Consider the following 21,998-nt stretch of genomic DNA (forward strand, 5'->3'; position numbering starts at 1 on the left):
GTCAGATATTATCAGCCTGAATCCCACTTAATGATGTCCATCTCCACGGTCATGAAGATCCTACCATTGGTGTGTGTGTGTGTTTGTGTGTAAGTACGTGAGGGTGAAGGAAAGTCTGAGTACCTCACTAGCATTCATTAGGCACTGAAGAGGCAGGGGGAGGGCTGAGGAAAGAGGGGTGTAACCTCTCACAGCTGAGGGCGTCATTAGCACGGGGATCACTAACAAATTTTTAAAGCCTGCTTATGTTTCCTCAGAGGGTGTGTGTGTGTGTGTGTGTGTATATAATGTGACAAATCCTCCAATTCCAACCTTCAAAACTACTCACCATCACCTTACTGCTATATCAAACTCCTGTAGCTAAAGCAAAGTCCATGAGATAGTACTGGCTGTTTCTGGGATAACACAAAGCCGTTTCAAAGTGTCTGTGTGGCTTGAGACGCAGCAGGCAGATCCACAGAAGATCATAAAACATCCAAGTGAAAAAAAAAAATTCTCTACCTTTCTATCTGACAGAAAGAGACACCACAGGGAGAAACCCTGAACGCCCAGCAGAGGAATGCAGCAGCTTCTCTGACCCAGCCCACACCGCCGGCCCCGAGTCTGACAGCAGTTCTTTAAATCAACAGAACCTGATCCAGAACCAAACAGGAGGAGAGACGACAGACAGAGAAGTTAAGATGGCTCTCACAGACTCTGGACGGGAAGCTGTACTGAGCTGCTGATCCTTGTATTTAGTGCAAAAAGTCACGAAAACTGCTGATAGGACACCTTGTTGTATATTTTTGTCTGTTAAAAAGAGGGTTTAGTGAGGTGAGCCTGCTCTCGGTGAGAAAACGAGAAGCGTAAGGGAGTGGAGAGGACATGAGCAGACAGAAAGTTTTAGGCATTACTCATGAATTTACACGGGATTAAAGAGGGTTAAACTGTGAGAACAGAAACAGGCAAAAATACACATCAAATGAATACACAAGACCTTTGGTTTTAGTTGTTTTTCCAACTTAGAGCCTCCACACATCCGACTCATGTGTTTTCTGCTTCACTTTTAAATGTGACTGCACTCATAAAAAGCGAGAAGAAAACACAGTAAGTAAGGTGAAGACGAGTATGAGCTCTACAGTTAAAAAAAATATAATAAAATATGATGCATTTAAATAATTTCTTTTTTAGTTTTGACCTTTTTTTAAAAAAACATTTAGTCAGTGACACAAACCAAACATCTGTGGTAAAATAACTGATTTTAAGACTAAATCCTACAGAAAGCTCAACCTTAAATCACACTGCAAAATAAAGTATGTGAGTTAGCAGTTACAAACTCTGAATCTATTTGAGTCACAGCCAAATGGATCATGGATCATTCTGAACATAAGTATGTTGCGTTACAGGATGTGGAACTATTTTCTTGAAAAAAAAAAAAAATCTCCATGAAGCTCCCACGAGGAAAAACTTTTCTTCTGGATTTTTAGCTGACAGGGTAAAAGTTTGGAGTACAAGGACCGGCGTCCAAAAATTTATAGCCACCTATGTCACGCTGTGATCTGTTTTCAAATACAAGAAATATTTCCCCTACATGTGCTGTCAAGATGAGCTTGAGAGAGAGAGAGCGAAAAAGATGGATGATATCCTCGGACCACGATGGCGGGCAGACTAACAAATTCCTTTAACACTGGATGAAAGCTATCAAGTAGCAGGATTACAGCGATAATACAGACATGTGAGAAATGCTGAACTTCCCAAAGTGTGGTGTTTTCAGGAAGCGGTTGGACTGGAGGGCTGCCCTACGGAACATTTCCCATGGACATAAGCACAACCCAGACCGCAGCTTGAGAGGCAGGTGAGCCGTTTCTGGGTATGAGAGGAAGTAACTCGTTCAGAGGCATGGAAGGATTTAAGGAGAAGAGAGGTGAACGCTCCTTTAAAACCCTTTGAAGGTTGGCTGCGGTAGGCAGAGCCGCGGTTTTCCCAAAAGCCCCCCTAACAGGAAAAACGGTCTCTTTTCCTCTTTTTTTTTTTTTTTTCCATTGCATAAGAGCAACCTCTACCCCACCACAGCCAAAAGCACGGACCTACTTTGAACTCCAAAGGGGGTGCAAATCGTTTTATTAAGTCCTTGAAATACTCCGAAGGTTGCGTTCATTAAACACACTCCTTGACAAACAAGTTGTATTTACAAGACACTTTATCGGATGCCAAAGCTTGTGACTCAGACAAGCCTGCTTCACCTCTTCCTGTTCTTTCCTCTCCATCTTTATTCATTCTCCCTTGAGGGCGATGTTACTACACCCCAGGGGGATTTCTGTAGGGGAGTTGCCCACAGGTCAGAGGTCATAGTGTAAAGGCACTAACACTTTTCCATCACTATGGATGTGTCTGTGTGTATCCAAGTCAGATAAGTATACTGATAGGAAATAAGTGGGGCCAGATATACGCATGTGGACCACACACACACACACACACACACACACACACACACACACACACACACACACACACACACACACACACACACACACACACACACACACACACACACACACACACACACACCACTCTGCATCTGGATGAAATCTGCAGCTAGCAAACGCAGGCCTAGCGTTTGCTGGTGCAGGAAGTGGTGGGATAAAATGTGAATCTCTGCCTCTGGGTCCTCTTCCCACAGCGAGAGCCATCTTGGGTATCACGCTGATGAATGATGGGTATTTTAACAGAGAAGGTAAGCAAGTACAAACACCTAATTTGTCACTCAGAGAGATATCACACAGGCAATTCAGTCAGCAGTCAAGATAGTATTTCAACTTCATTCTCACCTCTGAAGTGGAGACAGATGCTGCCTGAGTGAGTGCATGTAATGTGGGTACTCTGTCACACCACATTCAGCTCATGGGCTGCATATAAATGCAAGGTTGGAAACAGAATATATCAATTCTTCATGGATTGAAATCAAACTCTAATTCTTGGATCTTGTGTTTTATCCCTGTAGCTACCAGAATCTGATATGGTAGCTCCTGACAAACAGCTGCATCGTGAGTTCAATGATAGCCTCTCCCACAGGCTCGTGGTTGAGCAGACCTTATTAATTAATCAGCCTGCACAGTTTATTCGAATGCTCGACTCAAGGGGGATGAAGTTACACACAGTAAAAACAGAGCAGTGTATGCGACTAGGAGAAACAGATATAGCATTACTTTCCCGCTCTCGTCAAACTGCTGAAGCCACAGAAGGAAAAATATAGTGGAAGTGTTGACTTTACTCGCTCAGGTGGATGGAGCCAAGATCCAGAGGAATCCTGCTCTTCAAGGCAGAAGAAAACAGTCTGCTTATGTTACTGCAGCTTTAACCATCCCCATCCAGCCACACTTTAAGGAGTTAATAAAAATCTGCACTATGTTGCTCTGGATTAGCCTCCACATCATGTGCCTTCAGCTGCTCCTGGCTCTACCTCCCTCGCTCTGTCACTGATGGAAGCAGGGTGTGATGCAATTAAATAATGATGATTAATTTGCAAAAACAGGGAAGCAGTGGCTGCACTCCAGATGAACAGCCCTTCGCTTCAGATGCATTAAACTCCCCCTGCTTTCCTCTGGCTTCGACTTGACATTTCACATTCTTTCTGACCTTGGCGAGCGGCAAGGTTTCAGAGGCCCTCATCGTGCACCGATTCCAGGCGTTTGCGGCGAGAGTGAGAAGTAGGTCAAGTGGCTGACACTGTTTCAGAGCGCAATAGGGGGATACTTTAAGTCTATTGAAGCAGTTAAGATAAGCCATCGGTATGGGATTCTCGCTTTCGCTTCCAGGCTTGTACCTGCTTGAGAGCAGAGAAGTGGATGAGCTCGGGGAGGGTGAACCTCATCAGTATTGTAAAGGCTATTGTTTCCCCATCACACCCTGACAGGAAGTGGACTTAAGTGCAAAAATGTATTATCATCATTTGCTATTTAGAGTTTAGAGCACAGGTATCAAATTAATTTTACATCACGGACCACATACACGTTACTTTGATCTTATGTGGGCCGTACCAGTGAAACTCCCCTTTCTGTCAGTGTGCAGAAGCTTAACTACACATTTAAACCCAGAGAGATTTTAATATAAAAAAAAGAAAGTCAAATTTCAACAGCATTTCTAAATGATAAAGAAATGCTGCTGCAGTAAATGTATGAAATCTGTCAGCACAACTCTTTGGGCTTAAATTCTGTGTAGCAGTAATGTTTAAAATGATAGAAATCTATTATTTATTTACTTTGGGGTAGTATGAATGGTAATGGGGAAGGTCTGGATCAGTAAAAAAAAAAAAAAAAAAAAAAAAAAAAGGCTTCAAAACTTGTAAAAGGACGGTCAAAAGTCATATATTCATGTCCTCCTACACATTTTCCATCAAGTGGGCCGGATTGGAGTCTTGGGCGGCCGATTCTTGCCCCTGGGACTTATGTTTGCCAACCCTGATTTAGACAGATTTTCCTGACCTTTAATAATAAAGACAAGTTATTTCTCCAAACGAGCTACTGTGTCTTAATTTAAACATTTTTAATGCATAAATGTCCCCTTTTTTTTTTTTTAAACCACAAGTTGCACGTGGTGGCGTCGAACGGAAAAGGGGGTAATATTAGAAGCGACCAATGCACCGATTACGCGCCAGTGCCCGAACCTGGAAGCTGTTGCATGCAAGCTGGCTTTCATATAGCTCACCTCTTGCACCTCGGCACGGGCTGACATTGTTGTTTTTCCTTTGCGGCGACACGTGGGCCAGGTGTAAACCGTGGAGGCTGACACCTGTTCGTGATGTCCGCCGCTCTGATCCAGCGCGTCCCGGTGATTCAGCAACCCGAAACTTACACGACCTCAGTCTGTAATGCGGTAATAACAGTCATTGCCTGCGTTTAAAACAAATAGCAGGTTTGGACAGCCCGTCACAGCGAGCGCCGTGAGTCACTTACTAGGAAAATAAGCGGTGCGTAAAATTGAGATCTGCTCTCCGCAGAGACGCGCACACGCCGGGTGTGTGGAACAAACAGGCACGGTGAGCCGCAAATTATAAACTTACCCCAGTGTCACAAGACGGTAGAGCCGCTGACTTAGTACTTTTAAAAGACGTCCTACAAGCGAGAGATCCACCTTAGCATCAAGCTTCGTGCTCCGTCAAAAACCGTCCTCTCCAAACGAGGGGAAAAAAGTGAGGCGTACTTTCTCACGTTCGTCTCCTTTTAAAAAATAGTTAAGCACAAGTGAGAAGATAGCGGCGGGAGGAGAGATGAACCACCGAACTCATCCCCGTCCGAAGCTCAGAGCGACTGAAGAGCGTCCAGTACATCCATATGTAAAGAGAGCCCGGGTTAGGCTACTCCCCGTTAAAATCAAACCCAGATTTCCCCCAAAACCAAGAGAGAAAGAGCGCACCCGAGAGAGAGAGTGAGGGTGAGAGAGAGTGAGGGTGTGTGTGTGAGAGAGAGAGCTCTGCATATCCAATAGCGCACAGTATTTGGATAACTTAAGTTTCATTTTTCCTGTAATTTGAAGAGGCGCCCAATTAATAAAAGAAATAAATATGCGCGAAGAAAAACACTACTTATATCATTTGATTTCATTCCACGGTCTCACTTTTACAACAAATACATCTCCGCCACTTTACGGACCGGCAGTTACTCTGCTGCCTGCTCTGAACGCTACGTGCTGGGCTGTGTTCACAGGCAGCCATATGGAGGTCGTAATGAGCGCACAACGCTGAACCTGTTGAAACAGAGTCAGGGGTTAGCGGGGGCCAAACAAACAAGAGGCAGATGCAGAATGTTGTGACTTATTAATCCCAATAATAGTCCAGCACACGCGGGATTTATTTGCGTCGAGGCACCGACTTTCCCCCCCTTTATTAATAATAGTAACATGGAATCAAACACACCAGGACTGCCTGTTGTGCGCTTGTGTAAAAAGAGGCTCGTTCTGGCAGAGAAAATGTGGACCTGCGCCCTCGGCTATGACAGCATCGCATTAACTCATTAACTGCCTTCATGTGACTTTAAAGAGCATGCGGTCTGTCGTGATGAGTGCTGGCAATTTTATACAGCCCGTCTGGGGAGCGCGTGCCCAAAGGCGCACTGGGGGAGCAAATGGATTTTCGGGGATTTGAGAATTAAAGCAGGTATCGCAGACGTAGGTAACGGCAATTAGAGCCGCTGACGTTTATCACAAAACGGCCAAATAAAATAGGCCGTGTCGGGACTTTTGGGCAGAGTTCATTTAATGTAAGCACAGAGGATAACTTGTCACACGTGTAAAACCAGCCCGGCAGAACCGCGAGGACGGGCCGCAGTTCACTTCATAATTCCAGGTAATTTATAGGCGACAGCTCGCGTGTTGCTCTACGTGTTATTGCAGGTGCAGCCTGCCTACCGGTGGGTAGGCCGGTCATTAGTATCGCGGTCGATCAAATCCCGAGAACCTCCTGGCCCGCTGTAAGCTGATCAACATTCCTCCTGTAGGCGATTTACTGTACCATCCTCTGGGGGGAACAGCATGGCCCAGCTTGGCCTGGCCCGGGCCCGGAACCGCCCTGCCTTCATCCAGTAATTCATCTCAAACAAAGACCGTTCAAACACGAATTCAAAGCCGCGGATAATTAAAATTAATAGGCATTAACCCCCAACCCCGTGCGCGTGCGCTACGCCCACGGAGCACACCTGCAGCCAATACTAATTAACAGTATCAGTGAACACAATGAGACACGGAGAGGGGGGAAAAGGAAATTACTCAAATCAGTTAATGGATTTAAACACAAAGGGGAAAACGGCTCAGAAAGTGGGCTAAAATTAATGAAGTCTGATGAAAGTAAGTGACGAGCAAGGGCAAGCATACAGGGGAGCCGTGCAGTGGAGACAGAATATTGGGATTTTTCGATTTGCTTCCAGAAAACTTAAAACACAAAGGTTTATCTGACTCCTTTTGTTCAGCGATTAATACTTTATTTATATAAGAGCAATTTAGTTCTTAATCTCAGGTGGTTTGTCTCCACTCTTTCCAAATAACTCTCCAAGAGTTAAGCTTCTAAATGGGATCTTGTAGTAAATCTTAATATTTCGGATGCATTTCTATCCCAGTCTTATTAAAATCTCTCAGATTTGCAGATTGAACATCGATACAGGCGCTTCAAATATTCTCCAGTGTTTTGAATTAAAATACTTGAGTTTAGTGCTAAACGTTTGAGAAAGTAGGGCAGCAAATGGAGAGAAGCTGACACAAACACAGCAGGCCTTCATCAATTGATCCAACAAACTGTCCGAAACACAAAATACTCAAACTCTTTGGTTTGTTAAAAGGAGGAAAAAAAAAACAAGTAGGGGCATTTTGCTGCCAGCGTTTCTGTTTACACGGGGGCAGTGCAGTCCATGTTCACGCGTTTTATTTGAGAGAGGGGACAATTTTGACGCATTCCTGTGAAATAAAGGAGCTCCACCATCCAGCCAGTAATCTAGGTAGATTATCTCTGCAGTTACAAGTGGGAGAGGCTGGACTGCGTTAAAGACAGAATGAAAGAAAGCAAGACTAACAACAGGCAACACACTCACTTGCTGTCAGATGGGATTCAAGCGGGGAGCTCTCCTCGGTCCTTTAGTTGTTGCACTTGGATCAGTCTGCTGATTGTGTCTGCAAAACAACCCCGTCTGTCTGTTCCAAGCCCGGGGGCTCTCGGCACTAGGTTCCCTGTGGCGGACACCCTGGAGAAAATGTCAGCCTCCGACTGTTTCCTCGCTTCATTTTTTGGCACCCCTGCTGTCGGGCGCAAGGAGAGATGCTTACCTTATCCAGAGGGGAAACCCCCAATTGGCTTTCAGTGGAGACGGGCCTCCCTCTTGTGGCGAATACCGTGTAATACTCAGTCAGACTAATAACCTGTGCCTTTAAAAAAAATAAAATAAAAAAATCTGCCCCAAAGTACATAAATGCAACTCACACTTAGGTGGCGCTATAGTACTGAACATTTTCCTTATCACGGGGTTCTAGTGGCGGCTCTGCATTGCCTCAGAGCAAGATAACGTGAAAATGATACCCAGTCATGTCACTAATTAAGCTGGTGAGTTGAGTGGATTTCCACCAGGTGCACCTTTGTTGACGTTTTATCAGCCTCAGATTTTCTGAGACAAAAAAAGATTCGTGGTTGTTTGTATGGCAGTAAGCAAGAGAGCATTTCCACGATATAACTGGATCAGCTGGCGTGGCCACCGTGGAGACATGTATGCCTTAGCATGAAAACAAGTGTTACTGTTAAGATTAGGGCTGTTTCGTTCAGTTACCCAAGTAAGCAGCGTTATATATGAACTAACACAGTACCGATCATCATTATTAACGTTTTTGACTAATCAAACAGATTTCAGCGTGATGACACATTTTTTTTTAAGTCTGTAGCTCACAGCTGAAATAAAGTAAAATACACAAAGAAAAAATACTATCATTTCATGTCGGGATTTCTTTTTGCTGTGTTATAGGTTCAGATAAGTTGTTGAATTAAACAGATCACTTTGCCATATTATTTGATTGTTTGGATTATTTGTTTTTCATTTACTGCTTTTCCCATCTTTTTTTCACTATAGCTACACAAGGAAACTCACCAGAATGTAATGAAATCTTCTGTTGGCACTTAATCACAGATAAAGTCACTCTGTTAGCACTGACTGATTTGCAAAGTCTTATTTTTTAATCCTTGAGGTGAGCGTTCTCACTGTTAGTTTTTAAAAGCAGACGTCATGAGCACAGAGGGGAACTCTTTGCTCATACTATAAGTTATCAATCACAAGTTAGGCCCCACAAAGCTTTATCATTCTGCTGGATACACAAGAAGATGACAATTTATAAAAATGAACATAACGTTGCATTTATTAATACTTTAAATTTAAATATAGGACATAGGAAACTGTTTACTAAGGACCTGAGGAGTTCACCCCTGCTGGCCTATAGAAGAAAATGTGGGCGTAAGAAACTTTTTAACATGCAGAACTTATGAGCTGTCGCTGACATTTTAATATCTGTAGAACCCACAGACTGTATTTTAAAGATGCACAAAGGCACTTTGATGTCACCCACTCAATTTTTTGCTGATATTTTGAAACCCTCAGTTTGGCATTTTGGTTTCTACAATTGTTTTTGTTTGTTTGTTTGTTTGTTTGTTTGTTTTTAAACAAGAATGTTAAAAGAAATGACCATATTTGGACAAGAAGGATGCTATCAGCTAACATTAGTTCTTTCTATCCAGAGTGGTTAATAACTGGGATGTGTATTGTACTGTGACAATAAATGGGATGCTAATTTTCTGAGCAAAAACAGGATGTAAATGTTTAGACTGTGTTTAAACTGTGTCAGTATCTTTAAGGCTACAGACACAAATTGGTTGGAGAGTGCAGCACGACTAAAATTAGCTCAACCGTGTGTACTTGAACTTCGGATCGAGTTGCCTTTCAAATGGTTGTTTCTAAGACGGGATTCTGAGAGGTTTAACGCACAGCAACTTAAGAAAACACCAGCAAATAGAAAAAATGCCACAAAAGCACACGAAACACAGCAAAAGTTGAATGAAACACAATGGAAATGGAAAAAAATGAAACACAAAAACGTCTTTTGGGGAGACAATGATGTGATGTAACAGAAACCAAAGCATGTGAAGGATTGCACTCAGGTGCACTTAAAAGAAGCTGAGGATTCATCTGAACTGTGAGCAGGAACAGACATAAAATAACATGTGCTTTAATCGCATCAGTCATATAATACTATAGATACATGTGTGCTATTAGGCAGTGCATTTGACCTCTCAGGGCCACCGTAGAATCCAGGTCTGCAACCACTCGCAGTCAGTTGCTGTCTGCAAATGGACTTTCATGCATCAAGATGGAAATAAAATGAGGATAACGCACAGTCAGTCTTGATTGAATAAGCTCAAGTTTCAAATTAGATGCAATCTGTTTGTGTTAATGGAGTGAATCTGCGATAAATAAGCAAAAACTGCAAATCTGTTGCCATCTACATACTCAATAACCTTGTACACTTGATTCAGTTATATAAATAGTGACATAAATGCTACAGGATGTCAATTTAAATGCAAAATGAAATAGCAATGTAGGAATATAACCAGAATACACAATGCAAACAGCTGAAAACCAGTTGAGATGAGTCCCTTATTGCTAAAAGATGCATCAACTTAGACAACTGCAATCAAAACTATCGCATCTATTTGTAAATGGTTGCCAAATATGAGAATATTCAATGCAAACACAGTAAAACCACCAATTTTTCCAAGTTGCAAGGATGTTGATGTCCTGTTTTCACTCTGAAATAACTTAGCCAAAACGTAGTGCTGAACAAGATAACATAGCACCCAAGTTTCACTCAAAGCCTTAATACAGTTTAAATAGGCGAGTTAAATAAAAACATGCTACTCCTGAAGCTAGCATCAAGCCTTTTAACTTCATTTTTTATCCCAAAAGGTTGTTGCTTGGTTGAGTTTTCAGTCTCTCAGGAAGTGTTGGCTCACATTTGTCTATATAACCTTTAAATACTTAAATTATTAAGCATAATTAGCTCACGTGGAGGTGAATGGAGCAGAACCTTAAACAGATTATGCCCCTTATCTAGACTTCCAGCAATCTCAACTGTTGTTAAACAATAATGTGGAGCAATTAGGGTCAAAAATAAAAAAAATAAACAACTCGAGCCCATTTTAGCACACCCCCAATTACAACAGCAGTCTCTTGGGGAACCCCGCATGTTTACTTTCCCTCTGCCAGCTCAACTGAAGTCAAGACGGCGGCATTGTGGTATACATCTCACACATTCACTTGCCCAGGGCTCAGCTGTCACTTCAAGACCCGAAGACCTAAGTGGGAACGGAAGTGATATTAATGGGTATAATACCATCATGTCCTTGTCCACTGTGTGTGCACGAGTGCAGGCCCTCTCTTTGCCCATGTGACACAGTGCTTGGGGTGTGAATATCAACATGTCAACATTAAGGAAAGAGAGCTATCAATAGCTCTTCTATCGGTATTATTGTCCCATCCATCATTTTGACGTTACGCCGCCGAAGGTGGCCTCTTCCGAGCTCACACTGATGACTCAACCACGGAGAGTTTTTAAATGAGGATACCTTGAGGTCGCAGCTTGGAATCAGCTGTAACCCATTCTGCGCTGCTGAAGACTCAAAGGATGTGTGCTCTGTGGGGGGATGCTGTTGACCTGATGTGGGATTTCTTGGGGGGTAGCTGCTTACATTTGACAGCAGTGACTGTCAGGACTGACGGTGGGAAATTGGCTTTCCCACTTGGTATGTAGTGCATGTGTGATTAACCCACAGAGAGAAGCTATGACTTGGAAGTCATACATGTATGCATGTCTGTGCATTAAGGAGGTGGTTCAGGTGCCTCTCTGGTGGTATTTAGACCCTTCATTTGTGTGGAATCCAGCATCATTATCCCAAAGTGTTGCCAGCTGGAAGTGCTTGGGAGTTCCCATTTGAACTCTATGTGTGTTCTGAAGATGTAGAACGACTGAAAGAGTCAAAACTCTATAATGAAAGCTCATGTTCTGGTTTTCATTCCACCCTGATATTCATGAGCAGCAGAATCTGGCACTGTCTTGCTGATTAGCTAATAAATTGTACAGCTACAACAATGCCACCCAAGGCTACAGAGATGCTTTCTCAATTATTTGTAATGCAGTGAGCTGGAAGTGGATGATGGTAAGGGTTGAAGTCAAGCATATGATGGTAAATAATGGGCTAATAAAGCTCCAATCGATTCCAGGAAAACTTTAGGTGTTCTAGTATTTCCTCCAGTGCAAGCTTTTCAATATATGCTTATAAAATGGAAAGAATTGTTGCAATTTCTGCAAAACACGAAGACACTAAATCAGGATAATTGGAAATTTATTGTGTTTTATGACCTGTGTGGTATCAGGCAACCAGTGTTGGTGTTGGTATCACATCAATATCAGCGCGATAGGATCAATCCTTTGTTTTTATCTTCTAAGTTTAGTATGTAGGCCACGGAATTGCGACTTAGCTTCAAAAGTGAAAATCACAGTGATTTTGTGGTCGTTAAAATGTGTTCAGAATCTGAATACATATTAATCATCATCCCTGATGACATGCTGCTCTCCCAGCCTGAGCCACATTAGATTAGAAGTATAAGTACAGGCTACGCTGGCACGGTTTTTATGGGATCATCTCAAAACTTCCATTACTGCACACAACTAGACCTCATAAATAATTTAATGCCTTTTCCACTTTTAATTAGCTAATTTTAGCTGATATGCATGCTATATTGCGGAGTTTTCCATGCAAACCAGTCTGAATGACAACTTACTGCAATATTAAACTGAGAATAGGTTATTTTATGTATTTGTTCGTCCTTAATCATTGAGTCAGTAATCTGATTATTGCAATCCCATGCAATCCATGGCAAATATGGTCAAGTTAACAACCCCAAAAAATAAACACTTCAGTACAGCTATGTGAACATGACAGTAATACAGACCTCAAGCTTGTAAAACAGTAAAAGGTCAGCTTCTTAACTGCTTATCACAGATAACCACAGTGTGGTCATACAGCTTTACAAGCTTATTATACTGCACACATGTTATTGGAAGAGATAGCTCCTCATTTCCCCACTAGATGACAGTGTTGATCTAGCTTAGCGTGTTTCTCTGAAGCTAAAATAGGTGACCACTGACCAAGGCCTAATCCATACTGTCAAAAACAGTGGAGATTAACAGCAGGCCTGCACAGAAAAGCTGCCAGACTGATCCCAGGTGTGCTGTAGCTCCTGGGATAAAAAGCTTCTACCCGAGGATTTCAGGCCCACCTGTAGCTCTCTGTCATCAATTTACCACCCTGCAGGTATAAAGCCTGAAAAAAAAAAGTCATTTGTGGTGTAAATGAAAGCATATATTTGAATCAGACCCTAAAATGTGTGATTTTTGACTGGCTTCAGACCAGCAGATACTTTATATTCATATTTTCTAAATCAATCATCTTAAATTAAATCCTTATTGAGTGTGTCATTGATTTTTCCTGCACGGCTCAAGTCTCAAGTGTCTATGGAGAAACATTATTCTTTGTAGGGCTCAGCGGTCAGCTTTCCGTAGTCATTTCCGTTCACAAAAGAGGTATTTACCTTCAATATGGTTTGCATAAGCTTTAAGGAGGCTCAGGGTGGGTCAGTAATTACAATGCAATTTAAAACCAGCCCTCCCATTACCAAAACGATGCTTCTTCTCATCAGTTGAGAAATATTAAAGTGCATAATGGGTGGCATGAATTTTACAAGGAAATCTTTAAAATAGGAAAACAAGAGATGCTTTTTTTTTTTAAAGCATCTTAATGTTTTGTTGTTTTGTAAAATCACTGCAAACAGTAAGATGTTGTTTCATTTGACTCAGGGAGAGACTCATTTCTCTCAAGTGAAACATACTACACAATTGTCCAGCCAATTACTAGAGTATTACATTGTCCCGTTCTTTGTGGGCTCATTCAGTGTAACTCGAACCATTCCTAAATGCCACTAAATGCTCTCTGATTCAAACAAGTTCGTAGCGGTGTTCCCATGGGGTCAGCCCTTGTGCACTTTGTGCTGAAAAGCATCCTATTTGCCTCTCCCTTTACATTCAGATCCTATTGAAAAGTGCATGCAGACAGACTCGCACGCATGCACACACGCACACACACACACACACACACACACACAGCCTCCCTCTTTGAGTCTAAACCACTATAGCCATATATGTCCATTCCCTAATTGGTGGTTCTTCTTTCAAAGGAGTGATTATGTGTGTATGTGTTTAGTGGCGTCCTCTCTTTGCAAGGCGTCTCGATTCAGTCCATCTCCAACGCCAGAGGGGACAAAAGAGGCACCCGTTCCTCCTCTCGGGGCAAGGGGCCATTGACACCAATAAATCCCCCCTTCCACTTCCTCCCTGGTGTGTTGGGGTTATGTCAGGAATGTCCCAGGTCCTATTGTCCCCTCGTGCTCTGTTTTTGGTAACCCATCACCAGGCATTCTCTGCTGTTCACAGTGCCACCTCCCTCCCCCTGAGAGACCAACAACACACATGCATGTCCACACCCTTCGGGCTTCTGTGTCCCTTGGTCCCTAACCCTGAATAGACCACCTCAGCTGAATACGACAGACAGACAGACAGACAGGCGTCAGGACATCAGATTCGGCGGGCCGAGTCTTGCATAGTTGCCCAGTGGGGGAAAAAAGAGCCAGTTATTTATTTTCACCTGTTTGGTTGCCTCAAGCTCTTTGTCTAATGGAAGGACGAAGATAAAACAATGGCCTAAGTGTTTTAAAATCCACAGTTAATACCTGTTCTGTACACAACCCCCTTCCCTCATTGTATGGTGACTGCTGAGGACTCATTAATTTTATATTAATAGATCATAACTGAACAGACAAATTTAGGCTTCTAGATTCAAGATCATTTAATTGTCTGCTTATGTAGGGCCCCATACTGCTACACAATAAAAGATCCAAAACCACAAAAAGAAAAGAGAAGTAATTTAGTCATTAAACAAAGCTGGAGGATGACTTCAGACATCTTACAGCCTCAGGAGAGAAACTGCCCCATGATCTGGTGATATGTTGGTGGATCGTTCTTTATAACGTGCCAGACAGGAGCTGTAGATGAGTTGGGTATTGCCATTTAGATGGTTTAATCGCCCACTGGAGAGGGCTGCATATACCAGTTTGTTTCCAGTCAATAAGTAACTTGAAAGCAAAGTACCATCGTTTTTTTGACTTTCAGGAAACTAAGGTGACACAGAAACAACATTAAAAGACACACATACACATGTCTGAACATGTCTAATTATCAGGGTTACTGTGTTCAGTGCACAGCATTAAAGAGCATTTTTGTAACCGCTTATGGGTTAACTATTATTAAGGGATGAATCTTGTGGTTGTGTTTTAATATAATACATAACACCAGCCATCCCAGTAATAACACTGCAGTTGTCTTATTAAATAAAATACCGCACACGGCGGGGTGGCTCCAGTACAGTGGGCTCACTGCAAAAAGGTGAATGGCTGTTTGTTTTTTCTGAGTTAGCCCTGTGATGAACCATTCAGGGGGCGCCCCGCCTGTCCTCCAGTGTCCGGGTGGTTAAGAAAATGAATGAACTGATGCCTTACTGTATGATTACCCCCGGTCTCCTCTTGTTATAACTCTTGTTGCAACTTGTTTACCTTTTAAGTCCATGAATGTGCTCATTCATTATTATTGATAGCTTCTCCATCTCTTAACCAGGAAGGAGTCGTCTCAAATCCATCTTGTCTGCATAATCTGCTTATCCAGGTAAACTTCATCCACTCTCTGCCTCACAAACTTGCTCACACGGTGCTTCGGACACATTCATTAATCTTTCGCGTTCCCGCAAAACCACGCACAATCCTTCAAAACACCACGAGGCCGTTCATTCCAAGAACCCCATGCATTCGTTCAGCCTGTCACAGTACGCTCCCCTCAGATGCTTGTTTTTCCCTTTTTTTCATTCATTCCAATCACACAGGAGGTAATATCGCATGCTGCTGCTGCTGCTTAATCGTGTCACCTGCCTGCATTCGAGCTTGCACCACTGCCAAACCCCAAATACCAGAGGTTTGATTTGTTGTTTGGTGGTGGTGGTGGCGGCGGCGGTGTAGGGGGGTGTTGTATGTTTTCTGTGTGAGTCTGAGACTATGTGTGTGTGTGTCTGTTTAGGAGTTCGAAGGAGTAGGTGGGTTGTACACATGTTACGAAGTGAGGCGCCATTGCGGCCTAAAAAACTATTAGGCTCTGTAAATACACACTGTGGCAAAAGTAAACATTCTCAGCATGCCATCTAGGCGCACAGAGGGGTACTGGGAGACAGCCGCCGGACAGGCTGTGAGGGGGAGGTGTGTATGTGTGTGTGCGTGTTTGTGTTAGCGAAGAGAGTAAAGCAGCAATCAGGGAGCAGAGCGGAGATGGAAAATATAGATTTTAATTGGGGGAAAATTCAAGTGTGTGTTTGTTTTCATGTTATTGGTATCGCGATTGGGCTGAGTGGTCAGGTAAACAATTTAAAGATAGTTTACCTGCGTGTGTTGCTACGATGACCAGAAACCGTTTATGTATGAGGACACTGGAGTGTTTGTGTGTGCTGGTGATGAGTGATAGAAAAGTGTGTGTTGTGTATATATGTGAGCTTTTTATTCCTTGTTGTTCTCCCCTGAGTGGTGTGTGGGAAGAGAAAAAAAAAATGAAATAAAGGCAAATTAACTGAGTTTTTTTAATGAATAAGAATGTATACACTGATGCAAAGGGACTATTTTCTGAATTTGAGACCTTTATTGGCGACAAGTAACCATGGAAACAGAGCTTAGAATATGCACTATTCCCAGCCCTGAGAACGCCACACCACCCATAGCTCTATTTTTAGGCCTTACTTTGAGCTTAAAATATCTGTTACATCTAACAAGAGTTAAACTGAGTAATCAGCAAGCGTGACTACAGAAATGTGACTCTGACACTGATTAAAATGGTAGCAGCGAGAAAGCATATAGAATGACCAGGATCTCACTGCATGTGTTTGCCTGCGGTGCATTTAAGGATACAAATCACATAAAATAGACACAAGTTCTCTTATAGTCTTCACATTACTCACATGCACAGATTAGAAATGGAAACTAATAGTAATATGTGATTAATAGGAGCAGTTGGGTTCAGGGAGAGTACAGAAAGCAGAGGTTATATGGAAAGATTAGTCCAGCTAAACCACAACAGAAATACAACTTCATTAAAAAGTGAGGGGAACTGAGCAGAAGTGTTTACAGTTAGTTAAATTAAGAGATAAATGCTAATGTTACAGTAAATGTTATGCTGCAGTCACACAAGGAAAACAATGGTTGGAGACCAGAACATGACCAAAATTATTGCAATCAACTTTAACTTCTGCTCTTGTTTCTTTTGAAATGTTTGCTTTGAAGATGGGGAGCAAGTTTCCAACCACTATTTATCTGTTGCTGTCTTCTTCTTCAGTCTGCTATCATTTCACTTTCCAATGGGGGTCAAGCTGGCAATTACCGCTCCAATTGCTGTTTATAATATTTAACTGTTTCTGTCTACATGCACAGAAATCCAGATTAATTACTTACATCCAGAGTCCAGCCAGAATCACATAGATTTGAAACGGAAATTCAGAAACTCCTCCACAAATACTGACATACATGCTGCAGGATGCCAATTTTTAACTAGAAAAAAAAGACATAAGCGCTCAGTAACCATGCTTTTAAATAAGAAACATAACCAGAATAGCACCACTTTTCAACCAGTTGAGTAGAGTCCCCCATATTAAAGGGACAGGCTGCAGATAAGTTCCACTCACTGACTCATGCAGGTTGATTGCAACCTCTTTGCATTTATAAATTAGACGGCAATTATTTTCAAACACTCACCAATCTGTCTGAGAATGATTGCAGCCAGTCGGAGTCAGACGACAACTGTTTGGAGACAGGTTGCCTCCCATCACATGAGCGCTGTAATCACCTTGCAGTCGACAGTCGACGGCCAGAGGTTAAGGGTGCTGCACGCTCAACCCCTGGGCAACCATTTAGTTGTTGCATCATAGTACAATAATCTCCAAAAGCAAACAAACAATAAAAAATACAAAAATTCAATGCAAACACAGCGCAACCGTTGATTTTTTTCCCTGTTCTCAAGGAGGTCACTGTCCTATTTTGACTCTAGTGACTGAGCCATTAGTTAAACACTAGATATATCTATGAATAAGCAGGAAGTTATTAACTGAAGGTGTGCTAATCAGCAGAAATTAGAAATAAACACATAAAATTAGAGAAATGCATGGATTGTCTAAACATTTGAAAAACTAGTTGAACACTTTGAATAAATAGAGAGGAATATTTGGTAGAGGTTTAGCTGACACTGTTGGCCAGAGCTCGTGAGAGTTGTCACTAAGCATAATGAATAGATGTTCCATTGATCAGTAATATAAGTAAATGAATGAATGATTGGCATAATAAGGAAACAGTATGAATAAACAGTTGATAAAGTTCACTAACCCTGGGTGAGCTGAATGCCATCACTAGGAGTGAAAGGTAAGCTGGAAGAAGTGTAGATACAACTGGAGCTTAGTTCAAGTAAGCGTGGTAAGTGGTACTGATGAGGGGCTTCTTGAGTCTATCTGACGTGCCTGTGAGGTATGTTAGATGAAAAAGTCTGGGAGCCACTGCTGTAAGAGGATGGTTTTTAACAAAAGAAGGCATTTGCACTCTTCTGATTTGAAGCTATGCAGTTGAACCTCACATCCAGACCAAAACTAGCAGCAATCCAGTTTTCAGAGTCTGCAGACCTGTATTAATGAATGCATTCATGACTCTTAGTAGCACTGTGCTCATCTCCCAGCTTTCTGCTTAATTACCATAAGCACCACTTGCTGGCAATGGCTGGAGTTTGATTACAAACACCTGTTATTTGACTACAGTCACCTGTTGTTTGTCTGCAAAGATGGGCCACTGTGTTGATGCAATGGCATGTTATGAATTCTATGCCCACTGCTACTGACTCCAGGTCAGGTTTTGCGAGCTCTCGCGGCGATGGATGCCTGGCATCATAAAAGCTGGATCAGCCCGGCAGAGGTTTGCTGAGAGGCATCTGTGAGTTCCTTGAAGACTTCCCATCTTAAACTGGCAGCACATATGAAAACACAGACATCCATTTCAGGAATTTGAGAGAAACGGGGACCTGGAAAACCCACTGTCACAGTAGCTTCTGCTCTTCTCTCTCACACACGCTCTGCAGGCACACTTACCAGACAGAACTCGTGTACAACATGAACAAATGCTTGACACCTATACACACACATACCATCACACACCGCAAGCCATGGATGATGGTGTGATGGAATTCTGGGTATCATCTGCGGTGAAAGTGTGTGTGTGTGTGTGTGTGTGTGTGTGTGTGTGTGTGTGTGTGTGTGTGTGTGTGTGTGTGTGTGCCCTCCCTCCTCCCAGTGCTCAATCTAATACCCTGTCATCATCAATAACCTCACCAGTGCTGACTCACTGGCTTTTACAACTATGAGGTTTGGGCCTTACTCACAGCCACAGACCCTCGTCTCCATCTCTGTCTGTCTGTCAGCCCACTGCACACACACACACACACACACACACACACACACACACACACACACACACACACACACACACACACACACACACACACTGGAGTTGTGCATGTGCCTGTGGAAGATTTTATGCATACATGCAATCAGCATGCACGCTCACTTGCACACATATTCTTCTAAAAAGATGTGTCCACACAGGTAAGGATGTGTCACTTCAAACCCTTTGCCACCCACCCACACACACAGTCACTCCCAATCTGACCACAATCCATCAGAATAATTGACTATCATCAGGCAGACACAGACTCATCATCTTTACCACTAAGCATGTCACCCCCTCCTCCCACCTACTCCCCCATCATCCCCATCCTAATTGCCTCCAGGCTTTCATTTAATTTTCTTTACAGCCAGCAAATATGGGAGTTCTTTTACATTCACGTGAGGCTGTAGATATGTACGGAGTGTGCACATATCTACCAAACCATATTTATTATTGTAGCTCACTTCGCAGGAGGTCGGTGCTGACGAATGTGGAGACGGGCGCTGTCAGACGATGATGATGCTGAGCATCTGATGGGGTGAGGCCACACGAGTCTTGACATTTTTAAGGACAATGTGATGATGAGTGTGTTGATGGGAAGGGTTTTTCTTTTTTCTGATTTCCTCCAGCATAAGATGTCAGTCAAAAGTCTGTTCATAGCCAATAAAAGGGTTATAAATTTACAAACCCAATTTCATGATGAAATTTTCTGATTTATTGATTTTAAAAACAAAATGGACACATTTGATCAGGGCATGTAAAGCCGTTTGTAGTCCAGCTCGTAGTTTGGGGGGAGAAGTAAAGACAGCACAGTTACCCATTTTAGGACTGTTTCCTCCCTTGGGTGTAAGAAAAAGAACACAAGTCCACTTTTAACATACGGCTGCATCAGACGCTTCTATATTAACTCTGTATTGAAAAGGTTTCTATTTGTAGAATGGGATAAAGTTAGTGGATGTGGACTGGATTTGACACTTCAGGCGGACAGATTGAGCGAGGAGATATGTGAGCTTATCTAATTAAATGACAACTTCAGGACAGTTATCAGTTATCAAACTGAACATTTCTGTTCAGTTTAAATCTCCAAACAAAGTCGTAAACCTGCCACTGAAGAAGAGTGCAGAAATCTGGCGGTTGTGATCATGGTCAGAGTGCCAAAATGTGCGTAATTGCAATTGAATGTTGTTGTTTCTTGTCAATGAAGCACTTTCTTGACATTTTAAGCACCCAATCCCCCCTGGAATCCCCACAAAGGCCACATGGAGCTCCCCGGACCCCACTTTGAGAACCAGTGATCTGACTAGCTGGCAAGGTCTGTTTCTAAAAGGTGCGCACCTAACTGGCTGGAGCCAGGGCGGCGTATTGCCTTTCACACGCTTCTAAAATACTCTCCGGGCAGAGCCTGAAAGGGTTACTGTTTCCCAAAGTGCCTCATTCTGCGCAGTCGAGAGGGGGCGGCTGAGTGGCGCCGTCGAGTCAGAGACGCAGTTTCTAAAAACCCCGAGACATCATCAAGAAAGAAGCTGACAGTAAGGAAAGCAGCCCCTGCTCCCCTCCCCTCCCGCTCCTTCTCTTCCTCCTTCGCTGGCATGCTGCCGTTCTTCCCCTCTGCTTACCAAATCCCCCCCTAAGCGGTTCTGTCACAATAACCGGGCGGCAAGTGTCAAATGCGGCTCTGGCCGCAAGAAAACACACAAATGGCTTAAAGGCACACAAAATGCGCTCAGTGGAAACACTCCGCTTTCAGACGTTTAGTCATAGCTCTGTTGAACTCGTTGATTGTATTTAGACCAATAATATAAACACAATTTAGAAAACCCTACTTACAGAAAATTACTCAGCTCTTTGATTTCACGGGACTTCGTTGCCCCCCCTTCCCTCCCTGCGCGTCTCCAGCGCGTTTAATTGCCCATATCTCTTTAACTTGCAGACAGCATGCCCAGGCTCTCCAATTAATAGTCTGCTAACGTCAAAAACAGTTGACCATTGTTTTATGGGCTTTGTGTTCTCTCTCTCTTTCTTTCTCTCTCTCTCTCTCTCCCTCGCTCTCTCCAGGGCGGTCAGACTTGAATAGGCGCCTGTCTGCTCCAGTCCACCTCTATACAAATACCTCATTGGAACTTGTGTGGAGCTTCCAGAGTAAAAAACACAGAGAGACCCCAGACACTGGAGGCTTTGCGCGTCTGCTCTTGCGATTTCATCATCTGACACTGTTTGAAAAGTCTGAATCATATTTTAGCCATTATGTTAACACCTCGAAGCGCATGAGCGAGTTGGAGATGAATGCGTGTGCGTGGCCTCTCCCCCTCGCTCTCCCTCTCTCTCGCGCGCTCTCCGGTTGAGACAAATGAATGCCAGGTCTGTGGAGGCGCTTGAGGTATGCGTTGCGCATTAAGCAGCGTAGTAAATCAGCCTTTTCTAAAATCGCTGTGACGGCGTGGAGCGTCAGACAGTCCACACAAAGTCACCGAAACTTTATAGTAGTTTGTAACTCCACTCCACTTCGGAGCCCAGCCGTCTACACTGTAAAAAAATATGTCATTTGCAAAAGTCTTTTCACCCTTTATTATTTTAATAAAGCGAGGTACGGTTTCAGGGGTTTCCGGTTGAAAAACACACGAATATTGCAAGAATACTTCAGCGTCATCGCTCTGATATGTGAAATCTCTTCAGTCACCCCGAATGGAAACCAGTGAAACGTATCTCTGTGGCAAGGAAAGATTTTTACAGCTTAATGAGACATTTTTAGATAGCTTTTTGTTTTTACAGTGTACACGCCCCTTTGGATATACACAGTGGTGTAAGCATGGGTTGACACTAACA

General features: G+C 42.9%; 1 protein-coding gene across 5 annotated transcripts in view; it reads right to left on the reverse strand.

Annotated features, from left to right (window-relative positions):
- Window positions 1–7,871, reverse strand: part of ntn2 (netrin 2) — a 44,009-nt gene extending 36,138 nt beyond the window's left edge. Inside the window, exons 1-2 of one of the 5 annotated variants that reach the window (XM_076887412.1) lie at window positions 5,039–5,382; window positions 4,684–4,841 (exon numbers count right to left, since the gene is read on the reverse strand). The gene's annotated coding sequence lies outside the window, so the exon portion shown is untranslated. Of the gene's footprint in view, window positions 1–501; window positions 891–4,683; window positions 4,842–5,038; window positions 5,383–6,381; window positions 6,544–7,553 lie in introns of those variants that run through there. The other 4 variants (XM_004571350.3, XM_076887413.1, XM_004571352.6 and 1 more) reach the window with 4 other exon arrangements.
- Between the last annotated feature and the right edge of the window lie 14,127 nt (window positions 7,872–21,998).

The sequence above is a fragment of the Maylandia zebra genome, linkage group LG8 (genome assembly GCF_041146795.1).
Source record: "Maylandia zebra isolate NMK-2024a linkage group LG8, Mzebra_GT3a, whole genome shotgun sequence".
NCBI lineage: Eukaryota > Metazoa > Chordata > Actinopteri > Cichliformes > Cichlidae > Maylandia > Maylandia zebra.